Source organism: Glycine max, chromosome 1, assembly GCF_000004515.6.
Source record: "Glycine max cultivar Williams 82 chromosome 1, Glycine_max_v4.0, whole genome shotgun sequence".
NCBI classification, from domain to species: domain Eukaryota; kingdom Viridiplantae; phylum Streptophyta; class Magnoliopsida; order Fabales; family Fabaceae; genus Glycine; species Glycine max.
Genome location: NC_016088.4, coordinates 23,930,759 through 23,957,839, shown reverse-complemented (window position 1 = coordinate 23,957,839; position 27,081 = coordinate 23,930,759). Strand labels below are relative to the sequence as shown.

Genomic DNA, 27,081 nt, shown 5'->3' with positions numbered 1-27,081 from the left:
CTGTCACTTACTTGCTTTGGTGACCTCTGTCTCTGCAGAAAATTACATTAGATGATGTTAATCAGTTCTCCTTCATCATGATCATTACGATTAGCATGAACGTCGTCAGCTTCTTCTTCTCCGACAACGTTAGGAGTGATTTGTGCAGTCAAAGGACTAACATAGGTGTCCATGTATGAATCATCATTTTATACATTAACACCAATTGTTTTGCCCTGCAGAACCACGCACCACCTTTCATCACAAGGGTCTTGCACGTAAAATACTTGTCTAGCTTGTTCTGCCACGATGAAAGGGTCATTGTGGTAACCAAGTTTCTTTAGGTCTACCAGCGTAAATACTATATCATCGGTGCGCACACCGGTGTTGCTGTCAACCCATTTACATTTGAAAACACATACCGTGAATTTCACATAGTTAAGCTCCCAAATTTCATCAATGAACCCAAAGTAAGGGATGGAAGCTACACAGGGATTGGCGTCATTGACACTTGCAAAGTGTTGAGATTCAGCCCTTAGGGTGACCCCGCTGTTCTGCATTGTACTTTTGTCATCTTGTGCTTTTGTGTAAAATGAATACTTGTTTATGTCGTATCCTTGCCAAGTTATAACATTTATGTTAGGCCCATCTGCTAGCTTTCTTAATGTTTCTGAAGCATTCTCATCTGCAAAGATTGTATCTTTAAACCAATCACAGAAAGTCTTGTTATGCTTTTTCAACACCCAATTCTTTGACATTTTTGGATTACTCTGTTCAACTAAAGCTTCATGCTTAAGTATGTATGGCAATACTTCATTACTGTTGTTCAAGACATACAAGTGAGCTTGTAACAAATGTTCTACACTTGGAGTGATCACATGCAATCCTCTTGAACCCTTACCGCCCACTCTATCATCATGCCGAGACTCAGGAAGGCCAACAGGTTTAGCCTTCTCTAAGTATTCTGAACAAAATTCAATGGCTTCTTCTGCAATGTACCTCTCAACAATAGATGCTTCTGGTTGATATAGATTCTTTGTATACCCTTTTAAGATCTTCATGTATCGCTCAACCGGGTACATCCACCATAGATAAACAGGACCACATCATTTGATTTCTCTGACCAGATGCACAATCAAGTGAATCATGATGTCAAAGAAAGCAGGGGGAAAATACATATCTAACTGGCACAGTATAATTGCGGCCTCATTTTCCAACTCATCAAACTTGATAGGATCAATGACTTTGCTACATATAGCATGGAAGAAAAAGCACAGGCGAGTTATCGCTAACCTGACTTTGTTTGGCAAGATGTCTCGTATAGCCACGACTAACAATTGTTGCATGAGCACGTGACAATCGTGAGACTTTAACCCTACAAGCTTAAGCTCATTCAAATGCACAAGGCTCTTAATATTTGAAGAGTATCCTTGTGGAACCTTCACCCGACGAAGACACTGACAAAAACTTATCTTCTCCTTCTTGGACAAAGTATGGCAGGCTGGGGGCAAGTAAATTTTCTTCCCATCAGACCTTGGATGCAACTGTGATCGTATGCCCATATCAGCTAGATCTTGATGGGTATTCAAGCCATCCTTCATCCTACCTTGAATGTTAAGGAGCGTCCCAATCACACTGTCACAAACATTTTTCTCCACATGCATAACATCAATACAATGTCTAACGTCAAGATCAGACCAGTACGGAAGATCAAAGAAAATGGACCTCTTCTTCCATATGCAACTCTTACTTTTATCCTTCTTTTGGGTCTTCTCAAATACAATATTCAGGTGTTGAACCCGCTGATATACCTGCTCACCAGTCAACGGTATCGACACAATATCATGCTCTTGACTTCCATTAAAAACTTTTTTCAGTCGTCTGTACGGATGATTGAGTGTTAGAAAGCGGCGATGCCTACTGTAGACTGTTTTTCTCCCATGTTTAAGTTGTATGTAGCTTGTGTTTTCTTCATAGATGGGGCATGCATGATGACCCTTAACACTGTAACCGCTGAGATTCCCATATGCTGGAAAGTCATTAATGGTACAAAAAAGAATTGCATGCATTTCGAACGTCTCCTTGTGAAACGCATCAAACACTACAACCCCCTCGTCCCACAACTTTCTTAGATCTTCAACCAACGGACTTAGATAAACATCAATGTCATTTCCTAGCTGTCTTGGGCCCGATATCATCATAGACAACATCATGTATTTTCGCTTCATGCATAACCAAGGAGGCAAATTGTAAATTACTAATAGAATTGGCCATGAACTGTGTTGCGTGCTTAAGGTGCCATATGGATTCATTCCATCATTGGTGAGGCCAAGTCTAAGATTTCTTGGCTCTTTCCTGAAATCCGGATACAAACCATCAATCTTCTTCCACTGTGAGCAATCAGCCGGATGACAGACCAGTCCATCAGAAATCCTTCCATTTGCATGCCATGTAAGGTCTTTTGCGTCGTCCTCGTTAGCAAAAAGACGCCTAAACCTTGGAATGATTGGAAGATACCATAAAACCTTCGCTGGCGGGCCCTTGTTTGAGTTTTCATCATAACTGCTTTCCTCTTCAGCCTTCACTTTGTACCGTGAAATCCCACAGATAGGGCATTTGAACATTTCTTGGAATTCATGCCTGTAGAGTATGAAATCATTGGGGCAAGCATGAATCTTCTGATACTCCATACCCATGGGACACAGTATCTTTTTCGCCTTATAGTAAGTTTTAGGTAGCGTGTTGTCCTCTGGAAGCAGATTGTGCACTACCTCAAGCAGTGAGGTGAAACTTTTGTCACTCCACCCATACTTGGCCTTCACATTAACCAGACTTAACACCACAGACAACAGAGTTAAGGAATTCTTGCACCTCGTATACAAAGGCTTCTTTGAATCACTCTGCAATCCTTCATACACAGGGGCATGTGCTTCCTGAAAAGACTCTTGTCCAAGGTCACGAATCATGTCCTCCAAGTGATCTCCCATTTCTACATCAAACGGTTCAGATTAGGACCCACTCTGCATGTCAGCCACTTCACCATGCCATATCCAAGTCGTGTAATTCTTCTTGATCCCATCACACAATAGATGGTCCCGTATGTCGTCCAGTAGTTTTCGTCTTCCGTTCAAACAATTGATGCAAGGACAATAACATTTTCCTTCTTCATTCGGTCGACCTCTTTCTAAAGCAAATTGCAAGAACTGCTCCACGCCATCCTCATATTTTGGGCTCATGCGACTTTGATTGATCCAACTTCGATCCATCTAAGAAATTCCATGCATGAAATTCTCACTTTTTTATTTATAGGTGTGGCCCTATCCCATTTAGGAAGACTGTCTTTTGTGTTAGCCTCAAACGTCATGGTTAACATTATTTTGAACAATTTGACTAAATTTCGGCAGCATTTCGCATTGGTCTCCAAGTACACGACATGACATCGATGAAATTAATTTCCCGATAATGAAGGAGAGGAGGGAACATTTTCTGCAGGGTTTGGGCTTAGTTGATTCTACAAACCAACTATCTTGTGCCTAAAAGCAAGGATGAAATCCTCACCTTGTCTTCGATGACTTTAGCTATGAAGTCACTTTGTGAAAGTCACAATGACATATGGACCCTTATGACTGCCCTTGAGCTTCGTGTGAGTGATTGGGAGGACAAATGGATTGATGTGTACTTCGACATAAGTTCGAAGTTGCTAGACATTTGCAATGCATTTAGCTCTGAGCTTTCACGTCTGAACCAGGGAAACCTTCCTCTTAAGTGTGCACTACACAATTTAGACTGTTTTTTTTTGTTTTGCTCAGCGAAAATAAATAATATATGTGCGAGAGCCAAACGGCAGGAAGATAAAGACAATCTCTGGACATTGTGTTCCAGTAAAAGACATATCAGTTTCGAAAGCAGCTAAAATTGTCACAAACTTTGTCTCTGCTGACAATGGTGCTTTTCATGTCATTAATGCATATCTCCCGAGCTTCTGCATCTTTCAATGAGCTCAAGCAGCTCCACAAGGAGCTTGGATCATCTCACTCTCATAAGAAGCACAAAAGGCACAGAACAGAGAATGGTAATGACATTGGGAAGGTAGTGGGAAATTTTGTTCAAAGTGTTGATATTAACAAGGAGCTCAGCCTTGGGCATGTGAAATTTGATCAGTTCAAAAGGCAACAAAGTGGCAGTGGGAATTCTTATCAAGATGATGAAAATTTTAGTCAACAACTTGATGTTTTATTGGGTATGAAAGTGAAAATGTGGATGGGGGTGAAATGCATAAGAAGAAGAAAAGAAGAAGCAGGAAGTTGAGTCCTTGCACGACATAGATAGCACCGTTAAATTTGGAGTGACGGAAGCTGATGGAAAACATGTTAGTTCTAGGAACCCTAGAATTTAGAAATGTAGTTCTATGTTAGATAATCCTGTGGGCTCACTAGATCTTCCTGAGGTTAAAAATTCTGCCAAAGGAAAGGTTTTGATGCAAGCAATGTATGGAGTTAAGGTGGAGACTGTATTTATTTGCAGGGTGTTTACTGCAGCATTCTTTGGCTCGTCAAAGAAGTTATCAGACTTGAATGTGGCAGACATACATTCATGGGCTCTAGATTTTAGAAGGTTGCAGAATCTTGTAAATGAGGAAATTAGAGTAAGATTTTCTGGTGGTAAATTTACTGTATTGAATGAGTTGGAAGCGGTTGATGCGTCTATGAAGATATTATATCCTACTTGTCGCAACCTACCCTTCGGCGGGAGGGCGACGCGTGACTCGCGGGATGCGTGTTCCACGAAAGGAATACGCGCGGAGTCGCCACCAACGTTTATTTGAGGAAAACGTCGGAAAAACCGGAAAAGACGCGATCTACGAACTTTTTAAGTGAAAGGTTCGGGAGTTGTATTTACGCACGGGGAAGGTATTAGCACCCCACACGCCCGTCCCAAGGGACGGCAGCCTTTAATCGAATGTGCAAACATGACTTTGATTTTTATGTTCCCTTTTATGTTCTTATATCCTTTATACCCTTTTTATATTTTTTCCTTTTTTGTGGTCGACAAGGGTGTTTCCCTTTGCTCCTACGTATTCCTCAATTTGGGATGAGAAAATCAGACCTACGTAGTTCTTTTGGAACAAGTGATTCTTTTTTACTTAAGTGGTGATCATTTTAAGGCGTTGGACCTTAGAAATGATCCATTTTACTTAGTGAGAAATTGAAATGACAAACTTCAAAAGCCTATTTTTGTGGACGAGCTTGACTAGGCGAGTTGATTTTAGCCTTAGTTTCACTTTAGTTATTAATCAATTCGATTAAGAATGAGAAATCCCAAAGAGAAAACGTCCGATTGATTTTCCGCTTTATTTTACTAAAAGATGTCTTTTTGATTATTATATTATTTTTACCTCTTTTTTTGATTTCCAACGTGGTTACGGCATGACCGAACGGTCGGAATTTATTTTGACCGAAGTTAATGGATAATACAATTCAAACGTTCGGTGAAAATTTATTTTATTTTTAAGTTAAGCGAGAAACGACTTAAGTAAAATGGCTTAAGCACGTCAACAGGGGGTATAAAAAGTAAACAAAACGAGAATAAAAATGCACGAAACACAATGTGGACCACTACGGGTGCATAGAATGAATCGAAAAGCTTGGTTCGAGGTACTTACCCGTTGAAGATCGAAGAACGATGAAGAACGTCGAAGAACGGTTGAAATCTTAGCGAGATTCCTCACGGAAAACGTTACGGAAACGTTTCGGAAGCGCCTCGGCTTAGATTTTCTTCACGGAAACAATTTTTCCAAGCAAATTCGAAAGAGAGAGAAGTGCCTAAGGGGCTGGAATCCCTTTCTTCTTCACTTCCTCCCCTATTTATAGCAAAATAGGGGAGGTGGTTGCCGCCCAGCTCGCCCAGGCGAGCTCAGCTCGCCCAGGCGAGCAGGGTTGCTTCCTCCAGAAGCAACCGCCTTCTGGAGGAATCTTCTGGAGGGCCCAAATGGGCCTGGGTGCTATTTGCACCCCCATTTTTACTAAGTTCACCCCCCTCTGCTGTTTTTTGGTGATTCTTTTTTCGTAAAGTTACGGAAACTTACGAATTTCGTAACGATACTTGTTTTCTTTCCGTAAGGTTACGGGACCATACGGGTCACGTAATTACTCCTTTTTGACTTACGGAATGTTACGGAACCTCACTTAATTATACAACGATGCTTCCTTTTGATTTCCGATGTGTCACGGAAACTTACGGATTGTGCATCAACATTTTTTTGGTTTTTCGGCATGTCCTGGAATTTCATAAATTGCCTAATGATGGGTGCCAAGCACCTCACAAGGACCAAAGAATGGTCGCACGTCATCGAGCAAAGGTCCCCGGACGAAATTAGGGTATGACAGTTGCCCCTCTTTACTTGTCTTTTATTGGAGATAAAAGAAAAGTAAAGATAAGACACTAATTTCGTCCCTCTCGATTTGACGAGAGTCGCGGGTGACCATAAAATCTCCACATGCAAATGACTTGTTGTTCCCAGAATTTCACAAATTGCCTAATGATGGGTGCCAAGCACCTCACAAGGACCAAAGAATGGTCACATGTCATCAAGCAAAGGTCCCCGAAAATCAGTGTATGACACTAATTTTGCTCCTCTCGGTTGACGAGAGTCGCGGGCGACCATGAAATTTCCGCATGTAAATGACTTTGTTGTTCCCGGAGGAACAAAAGGTGCAGAAGACTGTGTCAGCCCCTGCATGCTATCAAGCGTTCTGTCTTACAGATAGCAAAAGAATGGGTGCGAATAACCATAAGGTATCTCCGCGTATCATGGGTGCAGGATGACCAAACTTGGTCTCTGCGTACCATCGGACACGACTGTGTCTGAATGGCAAAGGGGTGCGGATAACCGTAAGGTATCTCCGCGTATCATGTGTGCAGAATGACCAAACTTGGTCTCTGCGTGCCATCGGACACGACTGTGTCTGAATGGCAAAGGGGTGCGGATGACCGTAAGGTATCTCCGCGTATCATGTGTGCAGAATGACCAAACTTGGTCTCTGCGTGCCATCGGACACGACTGTGTCTGAATGGCAAAGGGGTGCGGATAACCGTAAGGTATCTCCGCATATCATGTGTGCAGAATGACCAAACTTGGTCTCTGCTTGCCATCGGACACGACTGTGTCTGAATGGCAAAGGGGTGCGGATAACCGTAAGGTATCTCCGCGTATCATGGGTGCAGAATGACCAAACTTGGTCTCTGCTTGTCATCGGGCCCGCCGCCTCTGGATGACAAAAGGGCGCGAATAACCATAAGGTATCTCCGCGTATCATGGGTGCAGAATGACCAAACTTGGTCTCTGCGTGCCATCGGACACGACTGTGTCTGAATGACAAAGGGGTGCGGATAACCGTAAGGTATCTCCGCGTATCATGTGTGCAGAATGACCAAACTTGGTCTCTGCTTGCCATCGGACACGACTGTGTTGGAATGGCAAAGGGGTGCGGATAACCGTAAGGTATCTCCGCGTATCATGTGTGCAGAATGACCAAACTTGGTCTCTGCTTGCCATCGGACACGACTGTGTCTGAATGGCAAAGGGGTGCGGATAACCGTAAGGTATCTCCGCGTATCATGTGTGCAGAATGACCAAACTTGGTCTCTGCTTGCCATCGGACACGACTGTGTCTGAATGGCAAAGGGGTGCGGATAACCGTAAGGTATCTCCGCGGGCTACCAGCTCTTGAGTCATGACAACAAAAGGCGGTATGGTCGACAAAAGCGAGGCTCTTGCTCCTACGTATCCTCCAATGAGGAACTCAGACCTACGTAGTTCTGGATAACTTGTGAGACTTGAAAAAGTCTCGTTGTTTTCTCCACTAAAATGCAAACATGCTTTAGCAAAGAGACAAATATTCCAACTGATTTAGAGCAGCATATGCTTTTTTGAGTGAAAAACAATGCGTCTACCGGGGAAGGAGAGTCTGCTGATGAAATCTCCCATAACCATAAATGAGATTTTTGATGTTAGCATTCCGTTTCTAAATGACCATTTAGAGGAAACACTGGGTTCGACAAAAATAGAAGAAATCCACTCAAAGTGTATCAATCTCGCACAGGTAAGTGTTTTATCCTAATTCCGAACCATAGATATGTCATGACTTGACTTTGCAAATTATTTCCTATCAAATCAAAAATTACATGCGTGATCATGGGTCAATAGGGCTTCCCTTGGGAATGGGTTCTTTTGGTGGTTTCTTCTTTCGGTTTTTGTGTGTTTTTGGCTTTTTCTTTTTCTGTTTTTTTTTGTTTAGTGCGGGGCGAGAAAAAAAAGGTCGCTAGCGCACGGGATTTTGGTTGGTAATTAAAGGGAGAAGACCATTTTAGGTCGTGGTTTCCTTTCCTTCCTTTTTTGTTCATTTGGTGACAATTCTGTATTGTTCAGATATTGTCCGGTCAAAAGACCTTTCTGTACATTTCTTCTAGTTCTTTGATCAAGAACTTTCTTTCCTTCCTTTTTTCTTTTTTCTTTCTCCCATTCTTTGATTGGGAATTTTCTTTCTTTTCTTTTTGCTTTCTCCCACTCTTTGATTGGGAATTTCCTTTCTTTTCTTTTTGCTTTCTCCCACTCTTTGATTGGGAATTTCCTTTCTTTTCTTTTTGCTTTCTCCCACTCTTTGATTGGGAATTTCCTTCTTTTCTTTTTTTGCTTCCGAGGGTAAGGATTATGGTGAGTCAGGATTTTGGCTCAAGGTTTGTAGAATGGCTAGACATGATACATGTCGGGGTTTGGTTTGGTTCAAGGATAAAAAGGGATGCCCCACATTATTTCCATGACACAAAATGCAAAAATGATGATTTGGAAATTTTATGCAAAACTGGTCATGCATGCACCTATGCGGACACTCAAATGTCAAATTTTTATGGTCATGTGATGCTAGGGCTCAGGATTCATTTCCTCTATTTTAATCAACCCAATGTTTCCAAAATATGTTCTTTTATCAATTTGTGCATTCATCCGAGTCCATTTCGGGCGTCCGGGGAAATTTCACAGCATTCACCCTTCAGGTGTAGACACATTTTCCAAAAATTGGTTATGATCAATGAATTTTTTCAAAGAAAAGTTGGAAATCATCTCTTTTCAAAAGCATGCCGGTTTTTAGCTAGACAACTTATTTTTCTTTTTTCTCTCTTTTTCCCTTTTTTATTTGTTATTTCTTTTTCTTGTTTGTTCTTTTTTTTTTTTCTTCTTTTTTTTTTTTTTTTTTTTTTTTCATGAGGTATTTTGCTACCTAAACATGTGCATATTTTTGTGAGGTATTTTTGCTATATACATGCATATCCAAGGTATCTTGCCACCTAAACATACATATATATGTTTTGTGAGGTATTTTTTACTACATACACGCACATCTAAGGCATCTTTCTACCTAAACATACAAATATATATTTTGTGAAGTATTTTTTTGTTTACATACATGCATATCTAAGGTACTACCTAAACATACATATATATATTTTGTGAGGTATGACTACCTTCCGAGCTTGCGCTTGTTTTATTTAAATCCCCAGGATCATGAGCAACTAGGTGCATCCTACTATAAAAAGCGATCAAATAACAAACATAGATTCAAAAGGTACTAGGTTGCCTCCTAGTAGCGCTTCTTTAATGTCTTTAGCTGGACGCCTTATGACTTGTCGGTCACTGACCTAGTACTTTGCTTACCTTTGGCTTTGGACTTGGTCGCTTATTGGTCGGCCATGGGTCGTAAGCAACGCTCTAACCTTTTTGTGGATGAGCTGAGGTGAACTCTAGAGGTGATGGCGGTGCGTCTGTTGCCCGCTGCCGGCCATCCCCAGGCTGCTGTGGTGTTTCGCCCTGCGCCTGCCTGGAGACGCAGCACTTCTAGATGAAAACTCGATTGGTAGGGGGCCTGATGACCCTGCTGGGGGCAACAGGCACTCCCTTGAACTGATAGAGACCCGTATTTAGAGCTGGCAACTCCAAGACACTGTTGGCCTTCTTCGGGTCCACTAGGTGTCTTGCGGGCACAATCCCTGCAAACAATAGATGACATCAGAAATCAGTTGAGCGATGTGCATACTTACCTATGATGACGTGACCTTGCCGGGGGGGTACGGGCACCCTGTAGGGCCGACAGAGGCCCGTAACCAGAGCTGGAAACCCCAGGGCCCTGTTGGACTTCTTCAGGTCCACTGGGTGTCTTTGTGGGTGCGATCCCTGCAAACAATAGATGGTATCAGAAATCAGTTGAACCATATGCATACTTACCCCTGTCGGGACGACACAGACCAACTGATACTTTTGCAGTGGGAGATTGGCATTGCGGTCGCTGGGCAGAATGTATCTAAGTAGCAATGTCATCTATATCTGTGTAAGAGTGGTCATGTTGTTGCGCATGATCCGCACTCGTCTCTTTGCAGCGGCACAGGTGAAATCTTGCCCCGGTATGCATAGTAGCTGTGTGATAGCCTCCCTCTCTGGTTGTGCTCGCACAGTTGGCCCTCCTCCAATATCAGGGGGTGGCCCAGGAACCGTTAAAAGGAAACTACTGGTCCCTTAACCGGGAGTGCAAGTCTTGGTTAAGCATTTAAGGATAGAGGACCTTAAATTCTCTTAAGGTGCGGATGTGGAGCACACTGAAAATGAGGACACGTAGCCCTCTAAAGGTGAGGGCGTGCAACCCTCTCAAGGCGAGGATCTATAGTCCTCTGGAGGTGAGGGTGTGTAGTCCTCTCAAGGTGAGGGTGTGCAGCCCTCTGTTGGCGAGGACGTGTAGTCCTTTCAAGGTGAGGGCGTGTAGCCCTCTGACGGTGAGGGTAACTAGTACCCAAGGTGAGGACGTGTAGTCCTCTGAATGTGAGGGCGTGTAGCCCTACAAAGGTGAAGGCACATGACCCTTTGACGGCGAGGACGTGTAGTCCTCTGAAGTTGAAGGTACATGACCCTTTGAAGGCGAGGACGTGTAGTCCTCTGAAGGTGAAGGTAACTAATACCCAAGGTGAGGGCGTGTAGCCCTCTCAAGGCGAGGACTTATAGTCCTCTGGAGGTGAGGGCGTGCAGCCCTCTGGTGGTGAGGACGTGTAGTCCTCTCAAGGCGAGGACGTGTAGTCCTCTGACGGTGAGGGTAACTAGTACCCAAGGTGAGGGCGTGTAGCCCTCTCAAGGCGAGGACATGTAGTCCTCTGGAGGTAAGGGCGTGCAGCCCTCTGATGGTGAGGACGTGTAGTCCTCTCAAGGCGAGGACGTGTAGTCCTCTGACGGTGAGGGTAACTAGTACCCAAGGTGAGGGCGTGCAACCCTCTCAAGGCGAGGACATGTAGTCCTCTGGAGGTGAGGGCGTGCAGCCCTCTGATGGTGAGGACGTGTAGTCCTCTCAAGGCGAGGACAGGTAGTCCTCTGGAGGTGAGGGCGTGCAGCCCTCTGATGGCGAGGACATGTAGTCCTCTCAACGGTGAGGGTAACTAGTACCCAAGGTGAGGGCGTGTAGCCCTCTCAAGGCGAGGACAGGTAGTCCTCTGGAGGTGAGGGCGTGCAGCCCTCTGATGGCGAGGACATGTAGTCCTCTCAACGGTGAGGGTAACTAGTACCCAAAGTGAGGGCGTGTAGCCCCTTTCAAGGCGAGGACGTGTAGTCCTCTGAAGGTGAGGGCGTGCAGCCCTCTGATGGCAAGGACATGAAGTCCTCTGATGGCGAGGACATGTAGTCCTCTAAAGGTGATAGGTACAAGTACCCAAGGGTCCACCCTTATGAGAAAGCAAGAGATCGACTCATCGAGAGGGCCGGTCATCCCAAATCCACAAGATTTGGACATTTAGATGTAGGGAATCTATGTAGTTAACATGATTTTGAGGGATGCAAATGCATGCAACCTTTGTTGTGAAATTTGGGTAAATGCGGACTTTATATGAAACAATGCAATGTAATGGAAAGTTGTACAATGTTCATGGCATTCTTTCCCTATTTTGTGATTTTGATTTTGATTTGATTGATTTTTATTTTTTTATTTTTATTTTTTTTATTTTTTTGGAAAACACAGATTGACTGTCCTTTTGAAAGAGGTAATAATTCATGCAACCTTATCGTATCTTTTGCAAATCTCTCCGGGAACTCCCTCAGAGTGTACGTTCTTTTTGATTTAGTCACTTGACCGTTTTGGAGTGACGGGAATGGAGTCGTTTGATGTTTGATCAATCCATTGAAAACCTAGGGTTTGTCCCCCCTTTTCTTTTTCTTGTTTAAAAACATCGACAGGTGAGAACTTTTGATAACCTATTGGGTGAGAACTTCTAATCTGCCCCTAGGTTCACTTGAGGCTCATGCACGGTGCCCCTCATTGCCCCAGTGTAGGGCTTAGAGGTACCAAGTGTTGTCTTGTTTTCACGACCTCATAGTGAGGAAGAATGAAAGAAGCAGTTGATTCTTGCAAAAAGAATTTTCCAAGGACGAGAAATAATTGAAGGATCTTTCAGTTGATGGATTAAGTCAAATGACTCCTATGTAGAAGCAAGATGTTTTGATGTCTTGATGATGCTAAAGGATCAAGTGCTTCTAAGTTTTATTCAAGACTAGAATCCAAGAAAATCAAGATATATGATCAAGTTGATCTCTAGAATCTTAGGAAGAAGTTTCCAAATTGAAGAAGCAAAAGGTTTGACCAAGGAATTCTATCCTTTCAAATTGAGATTTGCTCTCTGGTAATTGATTACCAACAGTTTGAAAATGTTTTAATTCAAATTTTTAAAACCTGTAATCGATTACATAAGTCTTGTAATTGATTACCAGAGGGGATTTTCAGAAAATAATTTCCAAGAGACATATCTATTCAAATGGCCATTCAAATGTTTTAAAGAGAGTTTTCATTGCCCAAACAGTTTTATCCTCTCGAAAGATCAAGAGTTTTTCTGAACTGAAATGTCTTATCCTCTAAAAAAGATTCCTTGGTCAACCACTTGCTTATTCAATAAGGAATTTTGATTGATCTTCATTTTACAATCTACCTCTTTTACGAGAGACCTCTTCTTCTCTTCTTCTCATTTCTGAAAAGGGATTAAGAGACCGTGGGTCTCTTGTTGTAGAGGATTCCTGAACACAAGGGAAGGGTTATCCCTGTGTGCATTGTTAATTCGAAAAGAGAGATTGATAGTTCAATTGGGGAATAGTCTTTGCATCTTAATTCAACCCCCCTTTTTCTTAAGGTAACTGAGGCCATTTGTCCAACATCCTATTCTTGATAACTCACTTCTCTCTAAAAAGACAAAATGAGGTCACATGAACGTCTATATTTTTACTTGAAAACACAGTCAATCAAATGCCTTTTTATTTTTTATTTTGAAACTTATTTGTTTTGAACTTTGCTCGTTGTTTTACGGCACCCCCACCAACGTGCAAGATGAGTAATCTCTGATTGAACGGTCTTGGAAGTCAACACTTAGGAGCGCAGGTTGCTTGAGCAAACAGACCAATGGCTTACACCCACATTCCGGTGAAAGTTGAATAAGCAAACATGCGTTTGTGAGAGGATGAGGGACAAAGATATCAACTTTATCCATTTCATTTAACATTGTAGCTGTGGTTTACAATATAAACTTGGAAACCCTGATGAGTCATTAGGGACACCTAACAACAGCTTTCAAAATTGCCCCATGTGTGGCATTTCTTGTCAATGTTAGGATTTACACGCAATTCTCCTCAAATTTCAGCCAGCCCGTATCAATTAGACTTCACACTTTATGCTTCGGGGTCATACAATGCTCAATGAATGCCCCAGGGCTCCTCCACGATAAGCACACGTTGCATTCGAGTCGTATCCTCAGAAAAGTGGAGGTTGATGAACCTTGGCTAGGGTTATGGCTACCATTGAATTATCAAATAGATATGGGAGCAAGTCAGCATAGGATACTGGAATTGGGGTGAATTCTACAGGCTTTCTCGCTGCAAAATTCACTTCTTGGTTGGTGTTTTTGGTTTGTGCTAAAGGTGGTGTTCGTCATTGGAAGTGCAGTAGACAGACTTTGTGGTAGATTTAGGGATGGCCTTTGTGGATAACTGGGTGGTGGGTAAGGAGGAGGTTTGTTATTGGCTGAGTAATGACATTGTTGGGTTGGTGGGAAACTTGGCCGTATAGGAATGGCAGTCACAGCATGGGTTTCTCCCTCTTTCTCACCCTCTTCATTTGCCCCAGTTTTCTCAGTCGTCCTAGTAGGATGATCAAATTTGCCTTTTTTTTTTTTTTCAGACCCACATCGATCCTTTCACTGGCGAAGACCAAATCTGTAAAACTTGAAGGTGTGTAACCCACCATTTTTTTCATAGTAGAACACCGGTCACGTGTCTACTATCATTATGATAATCTCTTTCTCTGTTTTTGGGGGTGCTACTTGAGTTGCCAAGTCTCTCCATCTTTTGGGCGTGTTCTTTGAAAGATTCGTGCCCCCTTTTTGCACACTTTTTGTAGTTGCATCCTATCCGGAGCCATATCAGAATTGTACTGACACTGCCTAATGAAGGCAACCATTAGGTCCTTCCAAGAATGGACTCAAGAAGGTTCCTAAGTTAGTATACCAGGCGACAGTTGTCCTAGTAAGACTTTCTCAGGAAAAATGTATCAGCAGTTTCTCATCTTTTGCGTATGCCCCCATCTTCCGACAGTACATCTTTAGATGGTTCTTGGAGCGAGTAGTCCCCTTGTACTTGCCAAAGTCCGGCACCTTGAACTTGGGAATGACCATGTTTGGGTATTAGGAACAACTCTTCTAGGTTAGCAAAGGCATAATCTTCACCTCCTTCAATGGCCTTGAGCCTTTCCTCTAGGTGATCCAACTTTCCCATTCCTGCCATAGTCATAAGGGTTTTTAACCGCTGTGGAATGCAAGAGGTGCAGTTGTGGGTGATACTGAGGGCCCTCCAAAGGGTTTTGTAGGGGTATACCACCAACTGCTTGCCCTTCAGTGGTATATCCGAGCCAAGGCTCGAAATCGGCTAGATTGTGATGGGGAATTTCATGGGTCTCTTCCACAGTTTAAGAGACATGTGCATGATCAGTTTGGGGTTGCTGGCTTTCAATGGGTATAGGAGTGGAGTTATTGACATTCTTATTGGGAGTGTACGCCACATTGGGTGGCGTATAGTTGAGAGGCAAGCCATATGACGGGAAGGCGTGCTCGTTTTGAATTTGCACATCATGGGGGCCGCCCGTACTTCCTAAATCTTTGCCTACCATATTTGAGGTTGGATGATTCATTTGCTTGAGGCCAGATGGGAGCATCGGGTTCACCTTAGCGACAGCGCTAGTAGCGGCAACTATAACCACATTAGCTTCCATTATCTTCTTCATGCTCATCATGGCCTTCATCATTGTGGCCATTTGCTCTTTTATGGCCTCCATTTTCGGCCTTCATCTTCTCTTGCACCTCCTCTGCTTCACCCATTACTCTAGCTCTAGCACGAGTTCGGTAAGGGCGCCGTAAAGCGTGTCCTTTTCTTTTTGATAAGTTCATTTTATTTTATTTTATTTTTCAAGGAAAGAATGCAATGAGCAATGCAACCAATGAAAAGCATGGATGCATGCAAATGATGTACAGTCGAAGTATTGGGAATTTTTACGCAGGATATGGGGTTGAATCAATTTAGATTTTCAACATGGTCCATGACATCTTTGTCAAGGTGAAACTGGAAGTAACAAGGACATCAATAATCCTAAATATGTTTGGCAGTAGACGAAGCAGTGATGTGACTCGATTCATCTTTTGCCCCAATTTTGCAAGACGGTTACTTCCATATTTCAACTTGACTTGATGAACCTTTTTATAAAAGCATGAGCTTGGTTCAACCCTATAATCCAAGGAATGGCAATTCTGATCGCCAATACTTCAACAACATCTCATATGAATGACTCGGGCATACTTTAAGCTATGCATGGAAAATGTAATTATGAAATTGAGATGCCCGAAGAAACATCATTTCTTAGTTAAACATGCATTAGGTACCATGTTCAATCATTTTGTTTTTAAGTGAAATGGGTTTATGATCCCAACATGGTTGGCTCATGGTACCGAATATATGCAACTAAGAATGCAGCGTGAATTTTCGTACTTCCCTTTTTTTTTGTTTTTGTTTTGTAGAGGAAAATACAAGGATCATGTATGAGCAAACAAAAAGTATGTTGAACGCATATGATGATGCAATGACTCATGCAAAATGTGAGGCTGGAATATGATAACGAACAAATGCAGGAACGATATGTTCATTATGATGTTATGAAGAGATGCTTATGCGATGCATGATATGAATGCATTTTACGGACACGAGAGCCCGGAAAATTATCTCTTCTTACTTGCGCATTTGGGGGCGCAGTGCCCCATGTGTACAATTAAGAAGGTGATATGGACCTTCCGGCTTCCCGTGACAAAGGACGAGACCAACATACAATGCATGCTAGAGATAAAATGCGGGAGTGACTTGATTTGCACAAGCTTTTTGGAGTAGAAACATGGGACCAACTCATTTTATTTCAAAAAGGAAGTCGTATCTAGTCAAGGTCTGAGAGACCATACAAGTTTCCTAACGATTTCTAATTATGTGGGCCATTAAGTCTATCATATGCTGACAATAGCCGAGAAGCCCATGAATCTCTTCGGGGGCAGAGTAGGTGTCTGCCATCGCCTTGGCCTTGGCTAACAATGGGGAAGTTCTTGACTCCCATTCAAGGTAAGAGCAAACCGATCCATCCACATGGTTGCCTCTTGGTGCAATGAATCAATTACCCTTTCCCTTGCTTCCCTTTCTGCTGATATCTTGGCGTACTCATCCTCTAGCCTTTGCTCGTGAGTCGCCGCTAGATTTAGCTTCTCTTTGCACTTATCGATGATGGCCCCACATATTCCCTTCAGTCTCGCTTAACTGTTGGGACAAATTTCTTTTCGACCTAAGGCAAACCTTTAGCTCGTCCTTCAAGATCATGCCTTTGACCCGTGATGATTCCTTTCACCTCTTCGGAGCTTGAGCTCACTATTGCTGCCCTATAAAGCCCCTCAAAACTTTGCTTTGGTCGTGTTCTTCCTTTCGGGCCTTCTTGGTTTCTCATTCCAAGGCTTCATCGGTGGCCATATTGACATCCCTTAGTTCATCATACTCTTTTCAGACTTTGATGGCTATGGACTTGAACTTCTCTTCGACTACCCAGGCTCTTTCAAGCTCTGCCTTTAGGGCTTGTACCTCATCACTTTCTTCCGAAGCTTTAACCTCATCGTCTCTCACAGTCTTTAGATTTGGGAGCCAATCTAGTCCTTGTGTTCGGACTCTCAGCCACTTATGATAGCCGCCGATGATCCCATTACTGCTTCCCCTAAGCTCTCTGTCCTTTCTTCACGCCGCATCCCATGCCTTGCAAACTCCTTGGAGTACCCTCGCGTTGTGGTCACTGAAACCCCGTGCGATGAAAGGCGTGATGCCTTCGTCTAATGGCGCTCCTCTCATGGGGTAGCCAAGAGTTGGTGCACAACAAACAATTCTTGCGCCGCTCTTTTCACATCCCCGGTCGAACGTGTCACACATGGCCAAAATGGCGACGATCGGGCTTTCCTTGCCATGATGAAAGGCGAGGAAAGCGTCAATCGCTGCTAGGTCCACTAACCCTTCCATATTCGGAAAGAGGACAACTCCAAAGATCAACAGTGTGAGAATATCTATGAATGGGGTCCACTCGCCTTTATCTGCCAAGATTCTTGCTTTTACCTCCAAATATTTTCTCGGTATTCCGACCACCCCATTTTCGACTTGCCTTTGGCGGTCTAATTCCTGGGCCGAGATTTGGACTTTTTTAGAAATTCTGGCCAATGAGGGGTAGAACCCTGAGAAGAGGTATGGTTTCCTTCCCCCTAGAGGACATCCTAGGATCTCTTCAAATTCTTCCGCCATTGGTGATAGCTGGAAGTCCCCAAAGATGAAGCACCTCAACGGCCGATCATAATACTGGGCGAGGGAGGCAATTGGTTCCATGGAGACTTCTACCCTAGCTAGGTCCCAAATCTTACCATAGGCTTTGCAGAAGGCTTGCCGTTGAAGTTGACCCATTAATTGCCCCAACTTTCGTAAACTGGTGACCTCTAAGCTCTTGATTTTGACTTGATAAAACCTCTTTTTAAGCGAAGGCTTTTGTCTTGATCCCATGTTTTACTAAAGTGAAATAAAATCTAGTGCGAATCAAAACTCCGACATCTATCATGGGTGGGATGGATGAATGCATGATGGAATGCATATGACACAGATGCAATCTAGAAAAGCGGGGGTTCGGGGAATTTGTCCCCTTCTTAGATACGACGTCTAGGGGTAGCAGAATGCCCCAACGCACGTTTTTAAGAAGGCGACACGGACCCTCCGTTGGTTTGTTTACAGAAGGGATCAAGACAGAACCCATATGCGATGCCTATGCAAAAGACACAATGCGGGAACGTACACAGTATGACGATATTTACTGAACATAAGCAAAAGGGTATATGATACTTATGCATGGCAGTGTGAAAAATGGCACGCAGCGTGTTTGCTCCGTGCCCCTATTTAAGGGACCTATAAGGGAGAGAACTAACTAGGCTTTTAGCAATAATCCCCAAGGTAGTCATATCTCTCTTGATGGTTTCTAGAGGTATCATCCCCTTCGAAGAACATATTGCAGCAGTAGGGACTACTAGCAACAATAAGTTTTCAAAGAGAAAAGCTCTAGATGAGGGTTCACTGTAATCAAGCAAGTCGGAGACCTAGCATGATCACAGATTCACCTCCACTCCTTATGTTCCCATGAACCCGGGTATAGGGCCCTTTTTCACTCACAGTGTGTGCAAATAGTGTTAGTGTTTGTGTGCATCAAATGAATAAATATTTACCTCATGCATACATTCTAAAACACACTAAAAGCAACAAATAGTTTATAGACACAAGAACATAAGACAAATAAAGGGAAACCAACAAAGGAGAAAGTCATGATAAAACATTGCACAAGATTAAATGGCCTAACTCTCTAAAAAACTGTCCCCAGTGGAGTCGCCAACTGTCGCAACCTACCCTTCGGCGGGAGGGCGACGCGTGACTCGCGGGATGCGTGTTCCACGAAAGGAATACGCGCGGAGTCGCCACCAACGTTTATTTGAGGAAAACGTCGGAAAAACCGGAAAAGACGCGATCTACGAACTTTTTAAGTGAAAGGTTCGGGAGTTGTATTTACGCACGGGGAAGGTATTAGCACCCCACACGCCCGTCCCAAGGGACGGCAGCCTTTAATCGAATGTGCAAACATGACTTTGATTTTTATGTTCCCTTTTATGTTCTTATATCCTTTATACCCTTTTTATATTTTTTCCTTTTTTGTGGTCGACAAGGGTGTTTCCCTTTGCTCCTACGTATTCCTCAATTTGGGATGAGAAAATCAGACCTACGTAGTTCTTTTGGAACAAGTGATTCTTTTTTACTTAAGTGGTGATCATTTTAAGGCGTTGGACCTTAGAAATGATCCATTTTACTTAGTGAGAAATTGAAATGACAAACTTCAAAAGCCTATTTTTGTGGACGAGCTTGACTAGGCGAGTTGATTTTAGCCTTAGTTTCACTTTAGTTATTAATCAATTCGATTAAGAATGAGAAATCCCAAAGAGAAAACGTCCGATTGATTTTCCGCTTTATTTTACTAAAAGATGTCTTTTTGATTATTATATTATTTTTACCTCTTTTTTTGATTTCCAACGTGGTTACGGCATGACCGAACGGTCGGAATTTATTTTGACCGAAGTTAATGGATAATACAATTCAAACGTTCGGTGAAAATTTATTTTATTTTTAAGTTAAGCGAGAAACGACTTAAGTAAAATGGCTTAAGCACGTCAACAGGGGGTATAAAAAGTAAACAAAACGAGAATAAAAATGCACGAAACACAATGTGGACCACTACGGGTGCATAGAATGAATCGAAAAGCTTGGTTCGAGGTACTTACCCGTTGAAGATCGAAGAACGATGAAGAACGAATGAAGAACGTCGAAGAACGGTTGAAACCTTAGCGAGATTCCTCACGGAAAACGTTACGGAAACGTTTCGGAAGCGCCTCGGCTTAGATTTTCTTCACGGAAACAATTTTTCCAAGCAAATTCGAAAGAGAGAGAAGTGCCTAAGGGGCTGGAATCCCTTTCTTCTTCACTTCCTCCCCTATTTATAGCAAAATAGGGGAGGTGGTTGCCGCCCAGCTCGCCCAGGCGAGCAGGGTTGCTTCCTCCAGAAGCAACCGCCTTCTGGAGGAATCTTCTGGAGGGCCCAAATGGGCCTGTGATGCAAGCTCCATTGGAGCTTGTAGGCCTAGGATCTTCTTCATCAATGGATTCCTTTGCTTCTTGGAAGATGAATGGCAGCGGAATGGAGAAAGGGAAAGAGAGAGGAGACGCCACTTCAAGGAGAAGATGAGTCTAGAAGAAGCTCACCACCATAGGAGGCCATGGATAAGAGCTTGGAGGAAGAAGGAGATGAATGAAGGGAGAGGGAGAGAAGAGCACGAAATTTTGTGCTCTAAATGAGCTTTGAAATCTGAAGTTTAATATTCAAATCATCAAAGTTGAAAAAAATGCACACACATGACCTCTATTTATAGCCTAAGTGTCACACAAAATTGGAGGGAAATTCAAATTTCACTTGAATTTGAAATTGAATTTGTGGAGCCAAACTTTGGAGCCAAAATTTCACTAATTATGATTAGTGAATTTTAGTTATGGTTCAGCCCACTAATCCAAGATCAATTCCAAGATTCTCCACTAAGTGTGCTTAGGTGTCATGAGACATGAAAAGCATGAAGGACATGCACAAAGTGTGACTATATGATGTGGCAATGGGGTGTAGTAAGCAAATGCTCACCTCCCCCTCTAAAATTTAATTGGATTGGGCTTCTACCAATTCAATTAAATTTATTTCCAACCACACACATCAAATATCCACTTAGTGCATGTGAAATTACAAAACTACCCCTAATACAAAAACTAGTCTAGGTGCCCTAAAATACAAGGGCTGAAAAATCCTATATTTCTAGGGTACCCTACCTACATTATGGAGCCCTAAATACAAGGCCCAAAAATAATGAAACCTTAATCTAATATTTACAAAGATAAGCGGGCTCGTACTTAGCCCATGGGCCCGAAATCTACCCTAAGGCTCATAAGAACCCTAGGGCCTTCTCTTGCATCTCTGGCCCAATCTACTTGGAGTTTTTCTATCCAATGCCCTTGCGGAGTAGGATTGCATCATTCCCTCCCCCTTGAAAAGGATTTGACCTCAAATCCTGAGGTTCTTGATACTCTGGGCTCCTTCCCTTAACACCTGTAAAAAGAACAAAAACATATGTATTAGTGGTGTTTAGTATGTTGAAGTAAGGTAAGGTTTGAAAACTCATTTCCTGGGCATCTTCCCATGAAGGAACATGGTTCCTTACCAACTCAATGAGTGGTGCTACAAGTATAGAAAAATATGGGGCAAACCTTTTGTAAAAGTTTGTTAAGTCTTGGAAGCCCCAAATTTTTCTTACACTTGGTGGAGCGGGCCACTCAGGAATGACCTTTATTCTCTTAGGGTTCATGGGAACCCTTTGATCACAATTTAAAAAATTAAGAAAAGTAAAGCAATAGAACATACCTTTTTCTGTATTTTCATGTTGATTATTCCTACCAAAAAGTATGACAAACCTAAGGTGTCCCATATGAGTGCCTAAGTTTGTATTGAAACTAAAAATAAGAACAAACCTACCTAATGAGTCCCTATGTACACAAATCATGAAGATGTTGGGTGCATGAGTAATTTTACAAAAGAGTGTTGCACCACCCAAAGCATTCATCACACCACCTATTTTAGGGATTTGGTGCCTAATAATACCTATTTTGGGCACCAACAAAGCACAAGGATTTAATCTCTTGCGAACCAAACCCTCATCCAACAACTCCTTTACTTGAGGAATAAACTCAAGCCTAAGAGATGTGGCAATGCTAACAAGTGTCTTTTTACAAAGGAGAAAATGTGGAGGTTGTCTAAGAAGGGAAATTTCTTTAATATTTGTCTTTATTTCACAATGTCTTTCCTTCTTAGCTAACCTTTTGGAGGAGACACTTACCTCCTTACACTCCTCCTTAACCATTAAAGGTTGTCCTTCTTCTTGGGGGTAGATCTCTTCACTAGATTCTTCCCCTTTTGCTTCTTTACTTTTACTAGAGGAAGGTGAAGTAGTAGCCTCATCTTGGCTACTATAAATGTCTTGGCCCCTAATAATCATGGTTTTCTTGGTGGGGCATTGAGAAGTAATGTGTCCTCTTCCAAGACATTTAAAGCACTTCATGGAGCTAGTCTTCTCTTGCATACTAGCCTTAAGGGGTTGCTTTTCTATTGTCTTCCCCTTATCATCTTTGGGCTTAGAAGGTCTCACCCCTAAGATTCCTTGACCTTGGTCTTTCTTTGGATAAGAGTGAGAGCCATAAGATTTTGAAGTAGACTTCCTTTTAAGTTGTTGCTCTACCCTTATTTCCCAATCTAAATTGGCCTCTACATTGTCCTTCCCATGGAAGTATGGGAGTTTAATGTTAACCTCTTGAGGCTTTCTTTCATTTTCTCTCCTATGGGAGTGAGGTCTAAGATGTGACCTATGCCTTCCTTCATAATAGTCACGAAGTTCTTCACTTAGGCTCTTGCAAGAGTTATGACTACTATAGGAGACATGTTTTTCTCTTTTCATTTCTTTCATTATTTTTCTTCTTTCTTCCTCTCTTATTTTCTTTCTTTCATCTTGACTTATTTCTTCCACTCTTTTTTTACCTTTTTCTTTTCTCTCTTGTTTTTCTTTCCACAACTTAAGGGATCTCAACTCATCTAATATCTTATACAAGGGGTCCTTAGGAGTAGAACCCTCACCATTAACACTAGATGAAGAATGAAGACTCATGTTGGTTCCTAAGTTATGGTTCTTTCTTGTTGGGGGTTTGAAAACAAAAGGTAAAATAAACTATGGTTGAAACTAGCCAAGATAACACTAAAAGAGGGGTGAAAGATAAGGTAAAAACTAATTGGTAAAAGGCAAGCTATCTAGGCGGTTTGACAATGGAGGGTAAAGGAAATAAGCTATGAAAGTAAGCAAGAAATTAAAGTGCAAGAAATGCAAACTAGGCGGATCCTAGGAGTGTTTGGATGACCTCATTTAAGGTTCCCAACAAAACACTCACTATCCTAAGGGGAAATTGCCTAAAATTATTACACACAAATGGAAGTAGGGTGACCTAGCGGAGGCTCCCAACTTACTTCCAATGAAAGGCCTTTTTGTTACAAAATTTGAAAGCAAAGCAAATTGCCAATTACAAAATTACAAAGAAAAAAAGTCCTCAATTGTGGTGGCTATTCTCTCTTTAGTGTTTCACTCAATTTGGAGTGCTTCTTAGTCCAATAGCTCTTAAGGTGGTTGGCCCCTTGCTTCTTGACTCAAATTCTTCAAGATATGGCACCAATCCTTCTTTCCAATTCCCTATATGGCAACTCACAAGCAAGGAAACAAAGAGACAAGCAATAACCAAAGACCAAAAAAAAATGAAATGAAAGCTAAACCAATAGAGTTTTAACAAGACAAATTTCCAAGGATTATTCAACAATTAAAGCAATGAAAAGCACAAAAAAGCAAGCTAGGACTCAAAGAGAAACCTAGAATGGCTCTAGAGTAGAGTAGAAAAAACTAAAAAAAAAGACTCAAGAAACCTCTAGTTTTGGCACTTGTTTTCACAATAATTTTCAATTGAAATTTCAGAACTAGGATTGGTATAAAATATGCACCAATTATAGAACAAATTTTGAGCCAAAACAACAAGCACACTTTCCTTTCACTTTTCTTTTTTTTTCCTGGACACTGATTTTTCTGCCAACTTGTGAGATTTTTCTTATTTTTTCCTTTAATCCAAATCGCTTGGTTCTTTTTTTATAATTTTGGTCCAGATGTCTAGAAAATTCGGTAAAAGTTTCAGCTCAAAAATCGTAGTGACCAATTCCCAGTAATTTATACACTTTTGTATGTTCAAGCTGCCTGCACCAGCGATTTCAACCTAGAAATCAAGAGTAGTGTTTATGTTGCTTAAGGCTTGGATAGTTACAATTTGTGTTTGCTTATGCTCAATTATCTTGAATAACACAATTCAAGAGAGCTTAAGACTTATTTGATTCACAAATCCAGCCACAACTCAGCACCACATCTCAACTTCATCATAGGCATCATGTAGGAATCTTAGAAAACAAAAAAAGAGTTCAACAACAAGACTACTTCTAGGAATTGATTTAGAACATGTTATGAACTAAATAACATGCATGAATTAGACTCAAAATTGAAAAGATAGGCTAAGAATGACAATAATACATGAACAAATGTATCTAGAATTCAAAAAGCAAAATAAAAATTCAACACAAACTTAGAGCATAATGTGACAATTACTATGACTAAACATGACTCTAAGACAACATGGATTAAGTGATTTACACTTAGATTTTTGTGTTTTTTTTTTCTAATCAATATTTTGGAACAAAATTTAGATCTAAAGGTTCAGCACAAGAATATTATGAATGAAAATTGATAGAACCTAAAATCAACACAAAAACAAGATTCAAGAGTAGATCTACAAAATTTGAACCATAGAAATGCAAGAACAAGTGTAGATCTAAGATTTAATCGGTTTATTTTTTTTTGAATCTACTCTAAACAGCACCAAACCACAAGACAATGGAGGATATACATGGAGAATAAGATGAAGAACAAGGAATTAAAGAGAATTCACCGAACAAAAAGATAGAGGAAGCAAAAGAACATCACCTAGATGAAGATGCTCTTGATACCACATGATGCAAGCTCCATTGGAGCTTGTAGGCCCAGGATCTTCTTCATCAATGGATTCCTTTGCTTCTTGGAAGATGAATGGCAGCGGAATGGAGAAAGGGAAAGAGAGAGGAGACGCCACTTCAAGGAGAAGATGAGTCTAGAAGAAGCTCACCACCATAGGAGGCCATGGATAAGAGCTTGGAGGAAGAAGGAGATGAATGAAGGGAGAGGGAGAGAAGAGCACGAAATTTTGTGCTCTAAATGAGCTTTGAAATCTGAAGTTTAATATTCAAATCATCAAAGTTGAAAAAAATGCACACACATGACCTCTATTTATAGCCTAAGTGTCACACAAAATTGGAGGGAAATTCAAATTTCACTTGAATTTGAAATTGAATTTGTGGAGCCAAACTTTGGAGCCAAAATTTCACTAATTATGATTAGTGAATTTTAGTTATGGTTCAGCCCACTAATCCAAGATCAATTCCAAGATTCTCCACTAAGTGTGCTTAGGTGTCATGAGACATGAAAAGCATGAAGGACATGCACAAAGTGTGACTATATGATGTGGCAATGGGGTGTAGTAAGCAAATGCTCACCTCCCCCTCTAAAATTTAATTGGATTGGGCTTCTACCAATTCAATTAAATTTATTTCCAACCGCACACATCAAATATCCACTTAGTGCATGTGAAATTACAAAACTACCCCTAATACAAAAACTAGTCTAGGTGCCCTAAAATACAAGGGCTGAAAAATCCTATATTTCTAGGGTACCCTACCTACATTATGGAGCCCTAAATACAAGGCCCAAAAATAATGAAACCTTAATCTAATATTTACAAAGATAAGCGGGCTCGTACTTAGCCCATGGGCCCGAAATCTACCCTAAGGCTCATAAGAACCCTAGGGCCTTCTCTTGCATCTCTGGCCCAATCTACTTGGAGTTTTTCTATCCAATGCCCTTGCGGAGTAGGATTGCATCAGCCTGGGTGCTATTTGCACCCCCATTTTTACTAAGTTCACCCCCCTCTGCTGTTTTTTGGTGATTCTTTTTTCGTAAAGTTACGGAAACTTACGAATTTCGTAACGATACTTGTTTTCTTTCCGTAATGTTACGGAACCTTGCGGATTACATAATCATCCCCTTTTTGACTTACGGAATGTTACGGAACCTCACTTAATTATACAACGATGCTTCCTTTTGATTTCCGATGTGTCACGGAAACTTACGGATTGTGCATCAACATTTTTTTGGTTTTTCGGCATGTCCTGGAATTTCATAAATTGCCTAATGATGGGTGCCAAGCACCTCACAAGGACCAAAGAATGGTCGCACGTCATCGAGCAAAGGTCCCCGGACGAAATTAGGGTATGACACTACTATCCAGGCTGGTGTAGATACCATTGAGATAGAATGGCTTGTGAAGACTGTTGAGGAATTACGTGCGGGTGCTGAGAAGCTTTCACAAGGAAATGATCTTCTTGCAAAGGGAATAGATGGGTTTTTTGAAGTTGTTATGACTAGTGGCGATACTTTGCTCAGATCTGTGAGGATTGATAAAACTGTAAATGATCGTTCCCCAGGCCATAACAGAGACATGCAAGTAGTTCACGAATTATGCAATAGCCTAACTCTGGTAGGTTTTGGGGGGGGGGGTGTTCCTTTGTAGGATTAGTAGTATTTTCGGACTGTTAGTATTTTCTGTGTGTGGTTGTGTGTGTATGTGGGTGTGGGTGTGTGTGTGTTTCTGTGTGTGTGTGTGTGTGTCTGTGTGGGTATGTGGGTGTGTGTGTGTGTGTGTCGCTGTCTGTGTGTGTGTGTATGTGGGTGTGTGTGTGTGGCTGTGTGTGTATGGGTGTGTGGCTATCTATGTGTGTGTGTGTGTGTGTCTGTGGCTGTGTGTGTGTGGGGGGGGGGGGGGGTCTGTGGGTGTGTGTGTGTGGTTGTGTGGTTGTGTGTGTGTGTATGTGTGTCAACAGCACAAGCTGGATTTCAAAGATAGCTTTAGGGGAGGACTATTGACAGATACTCATTAGATGCTAGATAAGTTAGTCAAACAAATGCAGCAATTTATCTACTAAACAATGGTATTGGGCTTGCAAATTGATTATTTGTTATTTACTTTCCAAATTATTCAATAAATACTACTTTCATGGCATTGCAATTTATCCTGTACTTAGCAACAACTGGTGCGTATAAATCAAACAGTTCTACAACTAATGCATACACAAACAATTT

The 27,081-nt window shown here is 41.8% G+C and overlaps 1 pseudogene; it reads left to right on the top strand.

Moving 5' to 3' along the window:
• The window catches only part of LOC100811914 (uncharacterized), a 37,366-nt pseudogene extending 10,487 nt beyond the window's left edge, over window positions 1-26,879 (top strand).
• The last annotated feature ends 202 nt before the right edge of the window (window positions 26,880-27,081 follow it).